Here is a 19,742-nt window from a genome sequence, read left to right on the forward strand (position 1 = left end):
ATTAGCCCTTTGTCAGATGAGTAGGTTGCAAAAATTTTCTCCCATTCTGTAGGTTGCCTGTTCACTCTGATGGTAGTTTCTTTTGCTGTGCAAAAGCTCTTTAGTTTAATTAGATCCCATGTGTCAATTTTGGCTTTTGCTGCCGTTGCTTTTGGTGTTTTAGACATGAAGTCCTTGCCCATGCCTATGTCCTGAATGGTACTACCTAGATTTTCTTCTAGGGTTTTTATGGTATTAGGTCTAACATTTAAGTCTCTAATCCATCTTGAATTAATCTTCGTATAAGGGGTAAGGAAAGGATCCAGTTTCAGCTTTCTACTTATGGCTAGCCAATTTTCCCAGCACCATTTATTAAATAGGGAATCCTTTCCCCATTTCTTGTTTTTCTCAGGTTTGTCAAAGATCAGATGGCTGTAGATGTGTGGTATTATTTCTGAGGACTCTGTTCTGTTCCATTGGTCTATATCTCTGTTTTGGTACCAGTACCATGCTGTTTTGGTTACTGTAGCCTTGTAGTATAGTTTGAAGTCAGGTAGCGTGACGCCTCCAGCTTTGTCCTTTTGACTTAGGATTGTCTTGGCAATGCGGGCTCTTTTTTGGTTCCATATGAACTTTAAAGCAGTTTTTTCCAATTCTGTGAAGAAACTCATTGGTAGCTTGATGGGGATGGCATTGAATCTATAAATAACCTTGGGCAGTATGGCCATTTTCACGATATTGATTCTTCCTATCCATGAGCATGGTATGTTCTTCCATTTGTTTGTGTCCTCTTTTTTCACTGAGCAGTGGTTTGTAGTTCTCCTTGAAGAGGTCCTTTACATCCCTTGTAAGCTGGATTCCTAGGTATTTTATTCTCTTTGAAGCAATTGTGAATGGAAGTTCATTCCTGATTTGGCTCTCTGCTTGTCTGTTACTGGTGTATAAGAATGCTTGTGATTTTTGCACATTAATTTTGTATCCTGAGACTTTGCTGAAGTTGCTTATCAGCTTAAGGAGATTTTGGGCTGAGACGATGGGGTTTTCTAAATATACCATCATGTCATCTGCAAACAGGGACAATTTGACTTCTTCTTTTCCTAACTGGATACCCTTGATTTCTTTCTCTTGCCTGATTGCCCTAGCCAGAACTTCCAACACTATGTTGAATAGGAGTGGTGAGAGAGGGCATCCCTGTCTTGTGCCAGTTTTCAAAGGGAATTTTTCCAGTTTTTGCCCATTCAGTATGATATTGGCTGTGGGTTTGTCATAAATAGCTCTTATTATTTTGAGGTACGTTCCATCAATACCGAATTTATTGAGCGTTTTTAGCATAAAGGGCTGTTGAATTTTGTCAAAAGCCTTTTCTGCATCTATTGAGATAATCATGTGGTTCTTGTCTTTGGTTCTGTTTATATGCTGGATTACGTTTATTGATTTGCGAATGTTGAACCAGCCTTGCATCCCAGGGATGAAGCCCACTTGATCATGGTGGATAAGCTTTTTGATGTGCTGCTGAATCCGGTTTGCCAGTATTTTATTGAGAATTTTTGCATCGATGTTCATCAGGGATATTGGTCTAAAATTCTCTTTTTTTGTTGTGTCTCTGCCAGGCTTTGGTATCAGGATGATGTTGGCCTCATAAAATGAGTTAGGAAGGATTCCCTCTTTTTCTATTGATTGGAATAGTTTCAGAAGGAATGGTACCAGCTCCTCCTTGTACCTCTGGTAGAATTCAGCTGTGAATCCATCTGGTCCTGGACTTTTTTTGGTGGGTAGGCTATTAATTGTTGCCTCGATTTCAGAGCCTGCTATTGGTCTATTCAGGGATTCAACTTCTTCCTGGTTTAGTCTTGGGAGAGTGTAAGTGTCCAGGAAATTATCCATTTCTTCTAGATTTTCTAGTTGATTTGCGTAGAGGCATTTATAGTATTCTCTGATGGTTGTTTGTATTTCTGTGGGTCAGTGGTGATATCCCCTTTATCATTTTTTATTGCGTCTATTTGATTGCTCTCTCTTTTCTTCTTTATTAGTCTTGCTAGCGGTCTGTCAATTTTGTTGATCTTTTCAAAAAACCAACTCCTGGATTCATTGATTTTTTGGAGGGTTTTTTGTGTCTCTATCTCCTTCAGTTCTGCTCTGATCTTAGTGATTTCTTGCCTTCTGCTAGCTTTTGAATGTGTTTGCTCTTGCCTCTCTAGTTCTTTTAATTGTGATGTTAGAGTGTCAATTTTAGATCTTTCCTGCTTTCTCTTGTGGGCATTTAGTGCTATAAATTTCCCTCTACACACTGCTTTAAATGTGTCCCAGAGATTCTGGTATGTTGTATCTTTGTTCTCATTGGTTTCAAAGAACATCTTTATTTCTGCTTTCATTTCGTTATGTAGCCAGTAGTCATTCAGGAGCAGGTTGTTCAGTTTCCATGTAGTTGAGCGGTTTTGATTGAGTTTCTTAGTCCTGAGTTCTAGTTTGATTGCACTGTGGTCTGAGAGACAGTTTGTTATAATTTCTGTTCTTTGACATTTGCTGAGGAGTGCTTTACTTCCATTTATGTGGTCAATTTTGGAATAAGTGCGATGTGGTGCTGAGAAGAATGTATATTCTGTTGATTTGGGGTGGAGAGTTCTATAGATGTCTATTAGGTCCGCTTGGTGCAGAGATGAGTTCAATTCCTGGATATCCTGGTTAACTTTCTGTCTCGTTGATCTGTCTAATGTTGACAGTGGAGTGTTGAAGTCTCCCATTATTATTGTATGGGAGTCTAAGTCTCTTTGTAGTCTCTAAGGACTTGCTTTATGAATCTGGGTGCTCCTGTATTGGGTGCATATATATTTAGGAGAGTTAGCTCTTCCTGTTGAATTGATCCTTTACCATTATGTAATGGCCTTCTTTGTCTCTTTTGATCTTTGATGGTTTAAAGTCTGTTTTATCAGAGACTAGGATTGCAACCCCTGCTTTTTTTTGTTCTCCATTTGCTTGGTAGATCTTCCTCCATCCCTTTATTTTGAGCCTATGTATGTCTCTGCATGTGAGATGGGTCTCCTGAATACAGCAGACTGATGGGTCTTGACTCTTTATCCAGTTTGCCAGTCTGTGTCTTTTAATTGGAGCATTTAGTCCATTGACATTTAAGGTTAATATTGTTATGTGTGAACTTGATCCTGTCATTATGATATTAACTGGTTATTTTGCTCGTTAGTTGATGCAGTTTCTTCCTAGCCTCGATGGTCTTTACATTTTGGCATGTTTTTGCAATGGCTGGTACCGGTTGTTCCTTTCCATGTTTAGGGCTTCCTTCAGGGTCTCTTGTAAGGCAGGCCTGGTGGTGACAAAATCTCTAAGCATTTGCTTGTATGTAAAGGATTTTATTTCTCCTTCACTTATGAAACTTAGTTTGGCTGGATATGAAATTCCGGGTTGAAAATTCTTTTCTTTAAGAACGTTGAATATTGGCCCCCACTCTCTTCTGGCTTGTAGAGTTTCTGCCGAGAGATCTGCTGTTAGTCTGATGGGCTTCCCTTTGTGGGTAACCCGACCTTTCTCTCTGGCTGCCCTTAAGATTTTTTCCTTCATTTCCACTTTGGTGAATCTGGCAATTATGTGTCTTGGAGTTGCTCTTCTGGAAGAGTATCTTTGTGGCGTTTTCTGTATTTCCTGAATTTGAATGTTGGCCTGCCCTACTAGGTTGGGGAAGTTCTCCTGGATGATATCCTGAAGAGTGTTTTTCAACTTGGTTCCATTTTCCCCCTCACTTTCAGGCACCCCAATCAGACGTAGATTTGGTCTTTTTACATAATCCCATACTTCTTGCAGGCTTTGTCCATTTCTTTTTCTTCTTTTTTCTTTTGGTTTCTCTTCTCGCTTCATTTCATTCATTTGATCCTCAATCGCTGATACTCTTTCTTCCAGTTGATCGAGTCGGTTACTGAAGCTTGTGCATTTGTCACGTATTTCTCGTGTCATGGTTTTCATCTCTGTCATTTCGTTTATGATCTTCTCTGCATTAATTAGTCTAGCTGTCAATTCTTCCACTCTTTTTTCAAGATTTTTAGTTTCTTTGTGCTGGGTACGTAATTCCTCCTTTAGCTCTGAGAAGTTTGATGGACTGAAGCCTTCTTCTCTCATCTCGTCAAAGTCATTCTCTGACCAGCTTTGATCCGTTGCTGGTGATGGGCTGCGCTCCTTTGCAGGGGGAGATGCGCTCTTATTTTTTGAATTTCCAGCTTTTCTGCCCTGCTTCTTCCCCATCTTTGTGGTTTTATCTGTCTCTGGTCTTTGATGATGGTGACGTACTGATGGGGTTTTGGTATAGGTGTCCTTCCTGTTTGATAGTTTTCCGTCTGACAGTCAGAAGGACTGTCTGTTGGTCTGTTGGAGATTGCTTGAGGTCCACTCCAGACCCTGTTTGCCTGGGTATCAGCAGCAGAGGTTGCCGAAGATAGAATATTGCTGAACAGCGAGTGTACCTGTCTGATTCTTCCTTTGGAAGCTTCCTCTCAGGGGTGTACTCCACCCTGTGAGGTGTGGGGTGTCAGACTGCCCCTAGTGGGGAATGTCTCCCAGCTAGGCTACTCAGGGGTCAGGGACCCACCTGAGCAGGCAGTCTGTCCGTTCTCAGATCTCAACCTCCGCGTTGGGAGATCCACGGCTCTCCCCAAAGCTGTCAGACAGAGTCGTTCGCGTCTGCACCGGCCCCCGCTGCTTCCCCTATTGGACTGCAGCTGTGTGCTGTCCTCAGAGGTGGAGTCTACAGAGACAGGCAGGCTTCCTTGAGCTGCTGTGAGCTCCACCCAGTTCGAGCTTCCCAGCGGCTTTGTTTACCTACTTAGGCCTCAGCAATGGCGGGCGCCCCTCCCCCAGCCTCGCTGCTGCCTTGCGGATAGATCGCCGCAGACTGCTGTGTTAGCAGTGAGGGAGGCTCCGTGGGCTTGGGACCCTCCCGGCCAGGTGTGGGATATATTCTCCTGGTGTGCCTGTTTCCTTAAAGCGCAGTATTGGGGTGGGAGTTACCCGATTTTCCAGGTGTTGTGTGTCTCAGTTCCCCTGGCTAGGAAAACGGATTTCCTTCCCCCTTGTGCTTCCAGGTGAGGCGATGCCTCGCCCTGCTTCAGCTCTCGCTGGTCAGGCTGCAGCAGCTGACCAGCACCGATTGTCCGGCACTCCCTAGTGAGATGACCCCAGTACCTCAGTTGAAAATGCAGAAATCACCGGTCTTCTGTGTTGCTCGCGCTGGGAGTTGGAGACTGGAGCTGTTCCTATTCGGCCATCTTGCTCCGCCCCCGAGCAGTACTGTTAGTGGCAATTTGGGAACTTTCCAGAGATAGAGACCTGGGTGGCTAGCTTGTGCAGGTGTGCCCACACTCTTTCATACCTGAACTGAGACAGCAGGTGCCATACTGGTTGTGCACCCATAGTGGGCCACTGCCCTGGCCAGGGATTCTCTGTCATTGAGTCACCACACTACCATACCTAACAACCCGCTTGGACTTCGGCAAGCACAGGGGACAGTGGGTCCCCAGGAAGCTGCAGAATTCCTGGAAATCTAATGGTCCGCATGGGCCCCTCTAAGGGAGGGGGGTCTGCAGCCCACCAGAGCCTCCCTTGGGAGAAAGGAGACAGGGGTGTGATGGTAATCACTGAAGGGCACAGCACTGATGTCCGGAAATGGAAGTGGAGAGAGGGTCATCTCCTGTCCCACTCCCATCCTCTGTTGCAGACACAGCAGTGGCTCTTCTCACTGGGGGTGAGTGTGTGGACATGTGGAGAAAGTATTTTTTGTGCTTTTCATGCCAGCTCCACACCTCACTGAAACTGACCCTATGCCACTTGGATGCCAAAGGACTGGACCCAGCTACTCCTCCCTATGCAGAGTGGCAATGTCTTGGCAACGAAGGACAGATAAATTATGGAGCTGCCTACTCTGGACTGGGGGAAGGAGCAAAGCCTCTTCAATTCATTTTGGTGGTAGCCATCAGAGGGGCATATCTGTTTCCTGCCGCCACACTGTGGTCAGGAATCAAAGGTCACAGTCTTTATGAATTCAAGTTCATAAGTCCTGCGACAGGGGCATGATAGGGAAGTGGGTTGCATTCCTGCCTGCTCTGGATGAGGAGCTGGTGAATCCCACCTGCTCCTTTCTCCAAGACCTTAGCACACCTCAACACAATCTCTTCCTACCCCACTACCCTGCATCAGAGAAGGTGTTTTCTTTTTTATTTATTAATTTATTTTTTATTACACTTTAAGTTCTAGGGTACACGTGCACAACGTGCAGGTTTGTTACATATGTATACATGTGCCATGTTGGTGTGCTGCACCCATTAACTCATCATTTACATTACGTATTTCTCCTAATCCTATTCTTCCCCCTTCCCCCCACCCCACGACAGACCCCAGTGTGTGGTGTTCCCCACCCTGTGTCCAAGTGTTCTCATTGTTCAGTTCCCACCTATGAGTGAGAATATGCAGTGTTTGGTTTTCTGTCCTTGCGATAGTTTGCTCAGAATGATGGTTTCCAGCTTCATCCATGTCCCTACAAAGGACATGAACTCATCTTTTTTTACAGCTGCATAGTATTCCATAGTGTATATGTGCCACATTTTCTTAATCCAGTCTATCATTAATGGACATTTGAGTTGATTCCAAGTGTTCGCTATTATGAATACTGCCTCAATAAACATACATGTGTATGTGTCTTTACAGCAGCATGATTTATAATCCTTTGGGTATGTACCCAGTAATGGGATGGCTGGGTCAAATGGTATTTCTAGTTCTAGATCCTTGAGGAATTACCACACTGTTTTCCACAATGGTTGAACTAGTTTACAGTCCCACCAAGAGTGTAAAAGTGTTCCTATTTCTCCACATCCTCTCCAGCACTTGTTGTTTCCTGACTCTTTAATGATCGCCATTCTAACTGGTGTGAGATGGTATCTCATTGTGGTTTTGATTTGCGTTTCTCTGATGGCCGGTGATGATGAACATTTTTGATGTGTCTGTTGGCTGCATAAATATTTTCTTTTGAGAAGTGTGTGTTCATATCCTTTGCCCACTTTTTGATGGGGTTGTTTGATTTTTTTCTTGTAAATTTGTTTAAGTTCTTTGTAGATTCTGGATATTAGCCCTTTGTCAGATGGGTAGAGTGTAAAAATTTTCTCCCATTCTATAGGTTGCCTGTTTACTCTGATGGTAGTTTCTTTTGCTGTGCAGAAGCTCTTTAGTTTAATAGATCCCATTTGCCAATTTTGGCTTTTGTTGCCATTGCTTTTGGTGTTTTAGTCATGAAGTCCTTTCCCATGTCTATGCCCTGAATGCTATTGCCTAAGTTTTCTTCTAGGGTTTTTGTAGTTTTCGGTCTAACATTTAAGTGTTGATGCTACCTGATTTCAAACTATACTACAAGGCTGCAGTAACCAAAACAGCATGGCACTGGTATGGAAACAGAGATATAGACCAATGGAACAGAACAGAGCCCTCAGAAATAATACCACACATCTACAACCATCTGATCTTTGACAAAGCTGACAAAAACAAGAAATAGGGAAAGGATTTCCTATTTAATAAATGGTGCTGGGAAAACTGGATAGCCATATGTAGAAAGCTGAAACTGAATCCTTTCCTTACACCTTATACAAAATTTAATTCAAGATGGATCAGCGAAGCTGTTTTCACTCTTCATCAGCCCCCCTGAGGATAAGCTGGCTTTTACTCTTAAGCACCATCAGTGTGCCTGTGGGCCATGGGTATTGCTTCAGTTCAATAAGCCTGAGCTGCACTACCAAATAAAGATCCTGCTGTCAGCAGGGCTTAGTGCTAGTCCAGAGATAAGCTTCTTGAGTCCTCCACACCCTCAGCCCTGCGGGAGATAGTGTGTAAGCTCATACAATATGTAACTTCAACAAACAGCATCTGAGAAAGCACACAGAAGCTATCCACAACCAAGGAACCCAAATAGAGCCTTAGGCCTCTGAAAGCACCTGGAAACAAAGCCAAATAATCATACACAACATACCCTCAAGGAAAAAAAGAATAAAAAAATTCAGAAGTCTCATCCAAACGATTGCAAATTCAAAAATAAGAAGGAGCAACTCCCTCAGATGAGAAAGAATCAGTGCAAGAACTCTGACAATACAAAAAGCCAGAGTATCTCGACACCTAGGATTGCACTATCTCTCTAGCAATGGATGTTAATTAAATTGAAAAGTCTAGAATGACAAAGAATTCAAAATATGGATTTCAAAGTAACTGAATAAGATCCAAGAGAAAGTTGAAATTCAACACACACACACACAAAAACATAAAAATGACTCAGGATATGAAAGATGAGATAGTTATATTAAGAAAAAATGAAATAGACCATCTGGAATTGAAAAATTCACTACAGGAATTTCAAAATACAATTGGAGGCTTTAAACAATAGACTAGATAAAGACTAGAAGAAAGAATTTAAGAGCTTGAAGACCAATCTTTTGTATTAACCCCATCAGACAAAAACAAAAACAAAAAGATTGAAAAAATGAACAAAGCTCTCAAGAAATAGGGGATGATGTAAAGTGACCAATCCTATACATTATTGGTATTTTTGAGAGAGAAGATGAAAATGTAAGAAACTTGGATTACATAATCAAAGGAATACTTCAGGAAAATGTCTCTGATCTTGCTAGATTGATCAACATTCAGATACGAGAAATTCAGAAAATACCTGCAAGATACTATAAAAGACGACCATTTCCAAGTTATAGTCATCTGACTGTCCAAGATCAATGCAAAATAAAAAATCTTAAAGGCTGATAAAGGATCAGATTACCTGTAAAGGAAATCCCATCAGACTGACAATAGAATTCTCAGTAGAAACTTTACAAACCAGAAGAGATTGGGGGCCTAATTTTAGCCTTTTTAAAGAAAAAAAAATGCCAGCCAAGAATTTCATATCCTGCCACACTAAGCTTCATAAATGAAGGAGAAATAAAGTCCTTCTCAGGCAAACAAATGCTAAAGGAATTAATCACCACCAGACTGGGCCTACAAGAGATGCTCAAAGAAGTTCAAAACATGGAAACAAAAGAACTATACTTGGTATCATAAAAGCACACATACGTACAAAGCTTACAGATCCTATAAAGCAATTATTACAATTCAGACTATGAAGAAACTAGGTAACAAAAATATAACAGGAACAAAACCTCACATATCAATATTAACCTTGAACATAAGTGGCCTAAATGCTTAAAAGACATAGAGTGGCAAGTGGGATAAAACAACAACAACAACAACAACAACAACAAGGTCCAACCTTTTGCTGCCTTCAAGAGACACATTTCCATGTGTAATAACACCCATGGTCTCAAAAGAAAGGGATGGAGAAATATCTATCATGCAAACAAAGACAAAAAAAGAGCAGACGTTGCTATTCTTGTATCAGATAAAACATACTCTAAAGCAACAACAGTAAAAAGAAGAAGGCCATTATATAATGATAAAGAGTTCAATTCAATGGGATTTTACTATCCTCAATATATATGCAAACAACATTGGAGCACCCAGATTCATAAAACAAATACTGCTAGACCTCAGAAAAGAGATAGACAGACATACAATAATAGTGGGAAATGTCAACACCCCACTGATAGCACTAGATAGATCATCAAGGCAGAAAACTAACAAAGAAACTCTGTACTTAAATTGAACTCTTGAATGAATAGTCTTAATAGACATATACAGAATACACCACCCAACAACCACAGCATATACATTTTGTTCTCATCTGTGCATGGGACATTCTCTAAAATTAACTACATGCTCAGTCATAAAGCAAGTCTCAATAAATTTAAAAAATCAAAATCATATCAAGCATTTTCTCAGACCACAGTAGAATACAATTAGAAATCAATAGAAAGAGAACTCTCAAAACCACACAAGTACTTGGAATTGCTCCTGAATGACTTTTGGGTAAACAACAAAATTAAGGCAGAAGTCAACAAAAATGTAAATAGAGACACAACATACCAAACCTCTGGGATACAGCAAAAGCCATACTAAAAAGGAAGTTTATAATGCTAAATGCCTATCTAAAAAAAGATAGAAAAATCTCAAATTAACAACCCAATGTCACACCTAAAGGAACTAGAAAAATAAGAACAATCCAAACCCAAAGCTAGCAGAAGAAAAGAAATAAAAAAGACAGAGCAGAACTAAATGAAATTGAGACCAAAAAACGCACACAAAATGAAAAGTTGGTTTTTGAAAGAATAAACAAAATGGGTAGATTACCAGCTAGATTAATCAGAAAGAAGAGAGAAGATTCAAATAAGCATAACCAGAAACGACAAAGTATAATGAGGTGACATTAGGGCTGATACCACAGAAATACAAAAAATCCTCAGAGACTGTTATGAACATCTCTATGCATACAAATTAGAAAATCTAGAGAAAATGGATAAGTTCCTGGAAATACACAACCTCCCAAGATTGAAGTAGAAAGAAATTGAAACCTAGAGCAGATCAATAACAAGTTATGGAATTGAATCAGTAATGAAAAAATCTGCCCACCAAAAAAACTACAAAAAGCCCTGCATCAGATGGATTTGCAGCCACATTCCACCAGATGTACAAAAAAGAGCTGGTACCAATCTTACAGAAGCCATTCCAAAAAAATCAAAGAGGAGGGCTTCCTTTATCACTCATTCTACAAAACCAGTATCATACTGATACCAAAATCTGGCAAGGACACAACAACAAAAGAAAACTACAGGCCAATATTCCTGATGAATATAGATGCAAAAATCCTCAACAAAATACTAGCAAAACAAATTCAGCAGCACATCAAAGGGATAATTCATCACGATCAAGTGGGTTTTATTCCTGAGATGCAAGGATGGTTGAACAAATGCAAATCAATAAATGTGATTCACCATATAAACAGAATTAAAAACAAAAACCGTATGATCATCTCAATAGAGGCAGAAAAAGCACTTGTTAAAATCCAACATCCCTTCATGGTAAAAATTTTCAACAAAATGAAATCATATCCTCTGCAGCAACATGAATGCAGCTGGAGGCCATTATCCTAAGCAAATTAATGCAGAAACAGAAAACCAAATACCACTTGTTCTCGCTTATAAGTAAGACCTAAATATTGGGTACTCATGGACATAAAGATGGCAACCATAGACATTGGGGACTACTTGGTTGGGGGGGAAAGTGGGGAGGGGGCAACAGTCGAAAAACTAACTGTTGTTGTACTATGCTCAGTACCTGGGTGACAGGATCATTCGTATCCCGAACCTCAGCATCATACAATACACCCAGGTAACAAACCTGCATATGTACCCCCTGAATTTACAGTAAAAGTTGAAAAAAAGCTTCAGCAAACCAGGCCTTGAAGGAACAAACCTCAAAATAATAAGAGCTATCTATGACAGACTCATAGGCAACATCATCCTGAATGAGCAAAAGTTGAAAGCATCCCCCTAAGAACTGGAAAAAGACAGGGATGTCCACCGTTACCACTTCTATTCAACATAGTACTGAAAGTGCTAGCCAGAGCAATCAGGCACGAGGAAGAAATAAAAGGCATCCAAATAGGGAAAGACGAAATCAAATTATCTGTCTTCACTGATGATATGATCCTATACCTAGAAAACTATAAATATTCCTCCAAAAGACTCCCAGACCTGATAAATGACTTCAGGAAAGTTTCAGGATACAAAGTCAACACACAAAAATCAGTAACATTTCTATATACCAATAATGGTTAAGCTGAGAAACAAATCAGGAACTAATCCTATTTACAATAGCCACACACACACACACAAATACCAAGCAATACATTTAACCAGGAAGGTGAAAGATCTCTATAAGGAGATCTACAAAACACTGATGAAAGAAATAATAGATGAACAAACTAATGGAGAAATATTCTGTGGTCATGGGTCGAAAGAATCAATATCAGTAAAATGACCATACTCTGCAAAGCCATCTACAGATTCAATGCTATTCCTATCAAATTACCAACATAATGTTTTACAGAATAAGAAAAAACATTTAAAATTCATATGAACCTAAAAGGAGCCCAACTAGTCAATGAAATCTTAAGCAAAAAGAACAAAGCCAAAGGCATTACATTATCCAACTTCAAACTATGCTACAAGTCATAGTAACTAAAACAGCATGGTGTTGGTATAAAAACAGACACATAGATCAATGAAACAGAATGGAGAACTCAGAAATAAAGCCACACATCTAGAAACAACTGATCTTTGACAAAGTCAACAAAAATAAACTATGGGTAAAGGACATCCTATTCAGTAAATGGTGCTGGGAATACTGGCTAACCATATGCAGAAGAATGAAACTGGACCTTATCTCTTAGCATGTACAAGAAATAGCTCAAGATAGCTTAAGACTTAAAAGGAAGACTGAAACTATAAAAACCCTAGAAAAAACAGAGGAAAAACTCTTCTGGACATTGGCCTCCACAAAGAATTTATGACTTAAGATCTTAAAAGCAAATGCAACAAAAACAAAAAGAGATAAATATGACTTAATTAATTATAAAGCTTCCACACAGCCAAAGAACTATCAATAAACAATCTATAGAACTGCAGAAAATTTTTGCAATCTACCCATCTGACAAAGGTCTACTATCCAGCATTTAAATTTAAGCATTTAAAGAACTTCAATTTATGAGAAAAACACAACCCAATTAGAAAGTGGGCAAAGGACATGAGCAGATACTTTTCAAAAGAAGACATACAGATGGCCACAAGCATATGAAAAAATGCTCAACATCGCTGATCGTTAGAGAAATGCCAATCAAAATCACAATGAGGTACCATCTCACACCAGTCAGAATGGTTACTATGTAAAAGTAAACAACAACAACAACAACAACAAACACATGCTGGCAAGGTTGCAGAGAAAAAGGAATGCTTGCTTATACATGGTTGTTGGGAGTGTAAATCAGTTCAGCCATTGTGGAAGACAGTGGCAATTCCTCAAAGACCTAAAACAGAACTGCCATTTGACCCAGCAATCCCATCACTGGGAATATACCCAAAGGAATATAAATTGTTCTGTTATAAAGATGCATGCACATATATGTTCACTGCAGCACTATTCACAATAGCAAAGATATGATATCAAACTTAATGCCCATCAATGGTAGACTAGAAAAGGAAAATGTGGTACATATACAAAATGGAATAATATGGTACCATAAAAAAGAACAAGATTAAGATCATGTCCTTTGTAGGAACAGGGATGGAGCTGGAGGCTATTATCCTTAGCAAACTAATGCGGGAACAGAAAACCAAATATCGCATGGTATTAGTCCATTCTCATGCTGCTATAAAGAAATATCCGAGACTGGGTAATTTATAAAGAAAAGATGTTTAATTGACTCATAGTTCTGCGTGTTTTGGGAGGGCTCAGGAAACTTAACAATCATGGCAGAAGGCACCTCTTCAAAGGGCAGCAAGAGAGAGAATGAGTGCAAGCAGCAGGAATGCCAGATGCTTATAAAACCATCAGATCTCATGAGACTCATTCATTAGCATAAGAACAGCCTAAGGGGGGAAACTGCCCCTGTGATCCAATTACATGCCCTTGGCATGTGGGGATTATTACAATTCAAAGTGAGATTTGGGTTGGGACACAGAGCCAAACCATATCACGTATGTTTTCACTTATAAGTGGGAGCTAAATGATGAGAACATGTGGACACATAAAGGGAACAACACACACTGGGGCCTATAGGAGGGTGGAGGGTTGGAGTAGTAAGAGTATCAGAAAAACTAACTAATTGGACTAGGCTTAATACTTGGTGACAAAATAATCTGTACAACAAACCTCCATGACACAGGTTTACCTGTACAACAAACCTGTACATGTACCCTGGAACTTAAAGGTTAAATTAAAAACAAAGAGGACATACATGCAGCCAACAAACATGAAAAAATACTCAATGTCACTAATCATCAGAGAAATGCAAATTAAAACCACAGTGAGATATAATCTCACACCAATCAGAATGGCTATTATTAAAAAGTAAAAAAAACAACAGATGATGGCAAGGTTGCAGAGAAAAGGGAATGCTTATACACTGTTGGTAGGAATGCAAATTAGTTCCGTGTGGCAAACAGTCTGGCGATTTCTCAAAGAACTAAAAGCAGAACTACCATTCAGCCCAGCAATCCCTCTACTGAATATCTACCTGAAGGAAAAGAAACCATTTAATCAAAAAGACAGCTTGCACTTTTATGTTTATTGCAGCCCTATTCACAATAGCAAAGTAGTGGAATCAACCTAAGCGTCAATCAAGAATAGACTGGGTAAAGAAAATGTGGTGTTTAGTTTTTTAAAAAACGTGATGTTTAATGTTTAAAAGAAAATGTGGTATTAATATATACCATGGACTACCACACAACCATAAAAAAGAATGAAATCATGTCTTTTGCAGTAACATGGATGTAGGTGGAGGCCATTATCTTAAGTGAAATAACTCAGAAACAGAAAATAAAATATCACGCGTTCTGCCTTAAAAGTGGGAGCTAAACAATGGGTACTCTTGGATATTAAGATGGCAACAATAGACACTGAGGACTCCAAAAGTGGGAGCTTAAGAAGGGGGTGAGGTTAAAAGTCTATCTTTTGGGTGCTATGTTCACTACTTCGGTGATAGGTTCACTCGAAGTCCAAATCCCATCATTATGCAATATACTCGTGTAACAAACATGCGCATGTATCCCCTGAACCTATAATTAAAAAAAAAAATAAGAAAAAGAGAAAATGATGTGATCAATGTTTATATGCAGGGAAGAAAGTATTTTAATATGAGGTCTCAATCAGTAATATGGAGAGCATGAACCTCAGTCTACACATTCAGATATATAGAAGAAATAACTTTTTAAATTTTGGTAAGGTAACATAATATTTTTTTCCCTTATTCCATTTTTCTGCAATGCTGAGGCACTGGGATTTTCTGATCTTGGCTACCATTTATTCACCCTGTGGTAATTACTGACATTTCCTTGGTCCTATGTCCACTATGATCACTGCTTAGGGTTTCTAGTCCCTGACTGCAAGAACAAGGCTCTTTGAAGTCCAGCTTTCTGAGCTGCTTCTGTCCCTGGTCAGCACAACAGGACAACATGCTGGTGCAGGGCAGTCCATGGGCTGCCCAAGGCCCACTGGTCACACTTTGCAGCTGTTTCTACTCTGCATCATGCTGCCTTCTTCGTGCCCCAAATGGAAGAGTGAAGTGGGTAAATGAGTGAAGTGTACCAGTTGTAAGATAAAAGGTGCTGTCACTATTTAGCTCCATCTAATTGTTGCCATAAAAGAATTTGGGCTCAGGGTGCCAGATAGTCTGATATTTGAAGAAAATCCTGAAGTGATCATTGTTATGTGGTATCTCCTGGTATTAACTGCACATAACAAAGACAACATTTAAAAGGATATTAAGGTGAAATGAAACATATCTGTCAGCCAGCTTTAGAGCCTGCCAGTTTGTAAGCTCTGACTTAGTTAATTTTATGTGTGTGTGGGTTGAGGGGGAGGGGATATAAAGAGCAAAGCAGAACAAAGAATAAAAAGAAATATTGGAACCAAAGCTTGATCCAGGAGTTTTAAAAAAATATTATCCCCGTGAAAAAGAGGGAATAAAGGATAATATAAAACTTAAAGAAAAAGACATTTTTCAATCTAGTTTCAAATGAGGGCAGTTTCTATGTGTCAAATAATCATCCAGTCAATAAATAGTGCCTTGCCTAGAGTTCAGAGCCCAGAGTCCGGGACGACCTAGGATATTATAACGGAAAAGGAGATAGGAATGGAAAGAGAACTCAATAGGAGAGGGCTGTGAGACTCCAAGAAGTCAGTTTACAGAGATGTAAGCAAGCAGGCTTTCTTCTCTGATGACAATTTTGAATGTTAGGTTTATCTTCCGACTGAAAAGGAAAAGCAATTGAAATTCACAAGCATTTCTTTACTTACTTTGAATATGATACCATTCAGAGAGTAATCACGAACCCTCCCACTCAGACATAATCACCGTTCTCTGAGTTTAGCTCCTAAAATGTTAATTAAAACAATATGTTAAACTTAGCGTCTAAAAAATGAGCAAGGGACAGAGGAATGCAAGGCTTGCTAGATGAATATAGGTCACTGGGGAGCCAATGAAGAAGAAGATTTCTATACAGCTGTCCCTTGTGCTGTCAGTCAGCCTTCTAGAGCAATGCCGTAGCTTTACTGGGAAAGGGCCAGATTCAAGATCATATACACTTTAGGAGATAGGCCAGGGAGTTGCTCTAAAGTTCTCCATACTATGAGATCTACCTTTCCTTTTGGATGGCATGCAAGAGGGCATTTGGGGAATGCACAAGAGTAAAGAAGTATTTATAGTTAAAGCTCTTGTTGAAGGCAAGAAAAACAAAACAAAGTCCAAAACCAACTCTAACAGATCTAAAACAAGAGTAGAAACATTTGCTCACATAATAGAACAGTCAAGGATAGGATTGTTGTAGCTCTCTCCAGGGTCTCAAATGATCTTATCAGGACTTAGTTACTCTTCTCTCTTGACCCTAACTAGACACTTGCTCATAAGTTTCAGGTTCAAGTTCAATGGAAAAGAGAGCATCACATCCCAGTGGTTCAAAACTAAGCTCCAAAATTAACTCTGATTGCACCGAAACAAATTGCCTGCCAACTCTTGATTCAATCCTGTGACTAAGGGAATATTAGCACTTTGACTGGCTGGGACTAGGTCAGGCCACATAATTCAACATTGGAGATTTTCTGCATTTTTTTTTTAAATCCCACCAGTTCTTTTTCTCTTTATACTTTAGTTTGAGTCCTTTGCATTGATCTATCTTTCAGTTAATGGAATTGTGTCCTATCTGCTGTTTAAACCAATCTGTTGCATTCTTACTTTCATATATTACATTTTAAAATTTTAGAATGTCCAGTTGATTCTTTTGTTATAGATTCACCCCAAACATGTACAAGCATGTTCAAAGAAGCATTCTTCAAAATAGATAAAACTAGAACCTAAATACTTTTTAAAATTTATGTTAATAATCTTAATTATTCTTATATATATAAAATAATATATAGAGACCCTTGCCAAAATAAGGCCTCAAAAATTGATTTAAGACTTAGAGTTGTTCCTCTCTATGAAAATCATTAGTAAAAGGAGAAACATTTATATGATCTGAAAAGAAACTGGAATATCAAAATAATTTCTATAAAAAGTAGAATAGATAAATTATCTGTTATATTCATAGAATGAGATACCACATCTTAATGAAAATGAATGAACTATAACTACATCCAATATCATGGATGAAAGTTAAAAACTTAAGACAAAGCAGGCAAGTTATTCACCCTGTGACAACTACTGACATTTTCTTGGTCCTATGTCCACTAACGGATCAGTGCTTAGGGTTTCTAATCCCTAACTGTAAGAACAAGTCTCTTTGAAGTCCAGCATTCTGGCTGCTTCTGTTCCTGGTCAGAACAACAGGACAACATACTGGTGCAGGGCAGTCCATGGGCTGCCCAAGGCCCAGTGGTCACACTTTGCAGCTGTTTCTACTCTGCATCATGATGCCTTCTTTGGGCTCCAAGTGAGTGAAGTGGAATCACAAAATAATATGTGATTACATTTATGTAAAGTTCAGAAACAGACTAAAATAGCTAGGGACCTATATTAAGGTAGCAAAAATATAAATAAAAGCAAGGAAACATGAACAAAGCCAGCATATATACTTTTGGATAGATATAGTATATTTTGCAATAAAGAAAGCATACAATAAAGGAAAGAGGTAATCATGGGTTTTGGCAAACCCATGAGAACATAAGCAGTTTACTTCTGCCTTTTACCTCAAGGGTGTCTTCTGCTGCCTCCTTTCAACACTGTCACAAACTTTCCACAGTGATGCTCTCTCTTTGTGGCCTGAACTCTCCACTCCTGTCCTAGATAAGTGGTAAGTAATGGTTTCTCCTGCAGCCCTCTGTCACTGGACAGAAAAGTCAGTGTGTACTCTAGAAAGAGTTATTCACATGTCTCTATAATCAGTATGATAGATAGGTTCCAGGAGCAAATATGAGATAAACCACAGCTGCAAGGAAGCTGGAAATAAGACAAATGAGATTGTGCCCTGGGAATCACACTATAAAATCAGATAATGAATTTAAACAGATTTGTAAATTCCCGCTAAATAACAGGCAAGATTCGTTTAGTATTTGCTAAGGCTAATTTGTGAAAATTATTACATACATAATCCTTACAACAATTTTGCAAATTAAATGAAGTTATTTTCTTAATATTGCAATGAAGGAAACTGATTTTTGGACATTTTCAATGAAGTCCTCAAGGTCACATGGCCAGAAAGTGGCAGAACTGAGATCGTCTAGCTCTCAAGCCCTTGTCCTGAACTCTCACATTATAATATCCTTACAAAGGAGGTGCCATGGCTTCCAGGCCTGAGCAAGACTGGAGAATTTCATCATCCGTGATATAATTTAGCAACAGAAGTGTGGCCAATCAGAGTGACTTGGGAGGCCCAATCTGGGCGTACTTCAGGAAGAGAAGGTCCTGCCAATTGACTGTTTCTCATGATCCTTTAGGGTTAAGGATATTTCTACAGGGAGCGTGGATAGATCAGGCTTTCTTAGCCTCATGATACTAGACATTTTAATTGTGCAGATAATCTCTTGTCCTCTGAATTCTTGTTTAGCAAGCAGCTTTCTGATTATAAGTCGACTTTCCAAGAAAAACACATGAGAATTTGGAGTCTGTGTCAATGTGAATATTCTGGTGTGTGTGAGAGCTTTTATTTATCATTGTCTACAAATATATTGGCATTCTTATTTGCACAAACGTTTTGTGAGCTATGTAAATGTGAATTTTCTCATTAGAGGTTGGATTTTGAAAGCTGGATCTACAAAAATCTGATTTCTGAGTCTAGAAGACCGAAGACCAGTCTCTGAACATTGGCAAATTCATTAAAGTTATTATGTAAAACCTTTTGAACAATAAGCCACTGACCCTTTTGTATTCAGAATTTAAACCTGGTGTGGGGTTTAGCTTTTCTACTTAACTTCCATAAGTGTATCAGTTTCACTTTATCTGGTGACTGTCACACTATAAGGCAGAATAAACCATGAAGTCATTAAATTTCAGTGAAGTGATATGGTAGGGAGAGGTTCAGAGGAGTGCTATAGACTGAATTGTTTTCCACCCCAAATTCCCATGTTAAAGCTCTAACCTCTGCTGGGCACAGTGGCTCACGCCTGTAATCCCAGCACTTTGGGAGGCAGAGTTGGGCAGATCACGAGGTCAGGAGATTGAGACCATCCTGGCTAACACGGTGAAACCCCGTCTTTACTAAAAATACAAAAAATTAGCTGGGCGTGGTGGTGGGTGCCTGTAGTCCCAGCTACTGGGGAAGCTGAGGCAGGAGAACGGCGTAAACCTGGGAGGCAGAGCTTGCAGTGAGCCGAGATGGTGCCACTGCACTCCAGCCTGGGCAACAGAGTGAGACTCCATCTCAAAAAAACAAACAACAACAACAACAAAAAGCTCTAACCTCCAACATGATGATATTTGGAGGTGGAACCTTTTGGGAGGTAATAGGTTATGAGGAAATCATGAGGGTGGGGTCCTCTTGATGAGATTAGTGCCCTTATAAGAAGAGACATCAGAGAGAGCTTGCTTCCATTCTTTATGTGTGCACAAAGAGGTCATGAGACCACACAGTGAGACG

The 19,742-nt window shown here is 39.5% G+C and overlaps 1 non-coding gene across 1 annotated transcript; it reads right to left on the bottom strand.

Annotated features, from left to right (window-relative positions):
* Positions 1–17,089: 17,089 nt before the first annotated feature.
* Positions 17,090–17,205, bottom strand: LOC117086589. The gene has a single exon (XR_004438463.1). It is a non-coding gene; the product is annotated as a U5 spliceosomal RNA (small nuclear RNA).
* Positions 17,206–19,742: the final 2,537 nt, after the last annotated feature.

The sequence above is a fragment of the Trachypithecus francoisi genome, unplaced genomic scaffold, assembly GCF_009764315.1.
Source record: "Trachypithecus francoisi isolate TF-2019V2 unplaced genomic scaffold, Tfra_2.0 Lachesis_group1, whole genome shotgun sequence".
Taxonomy (NCBI): Eukaryota; Metazoa; Chordata; class Mammalia; order Primates; family Cercopithecidae; genus Trachypithecus; species Trachypithecus francoisi.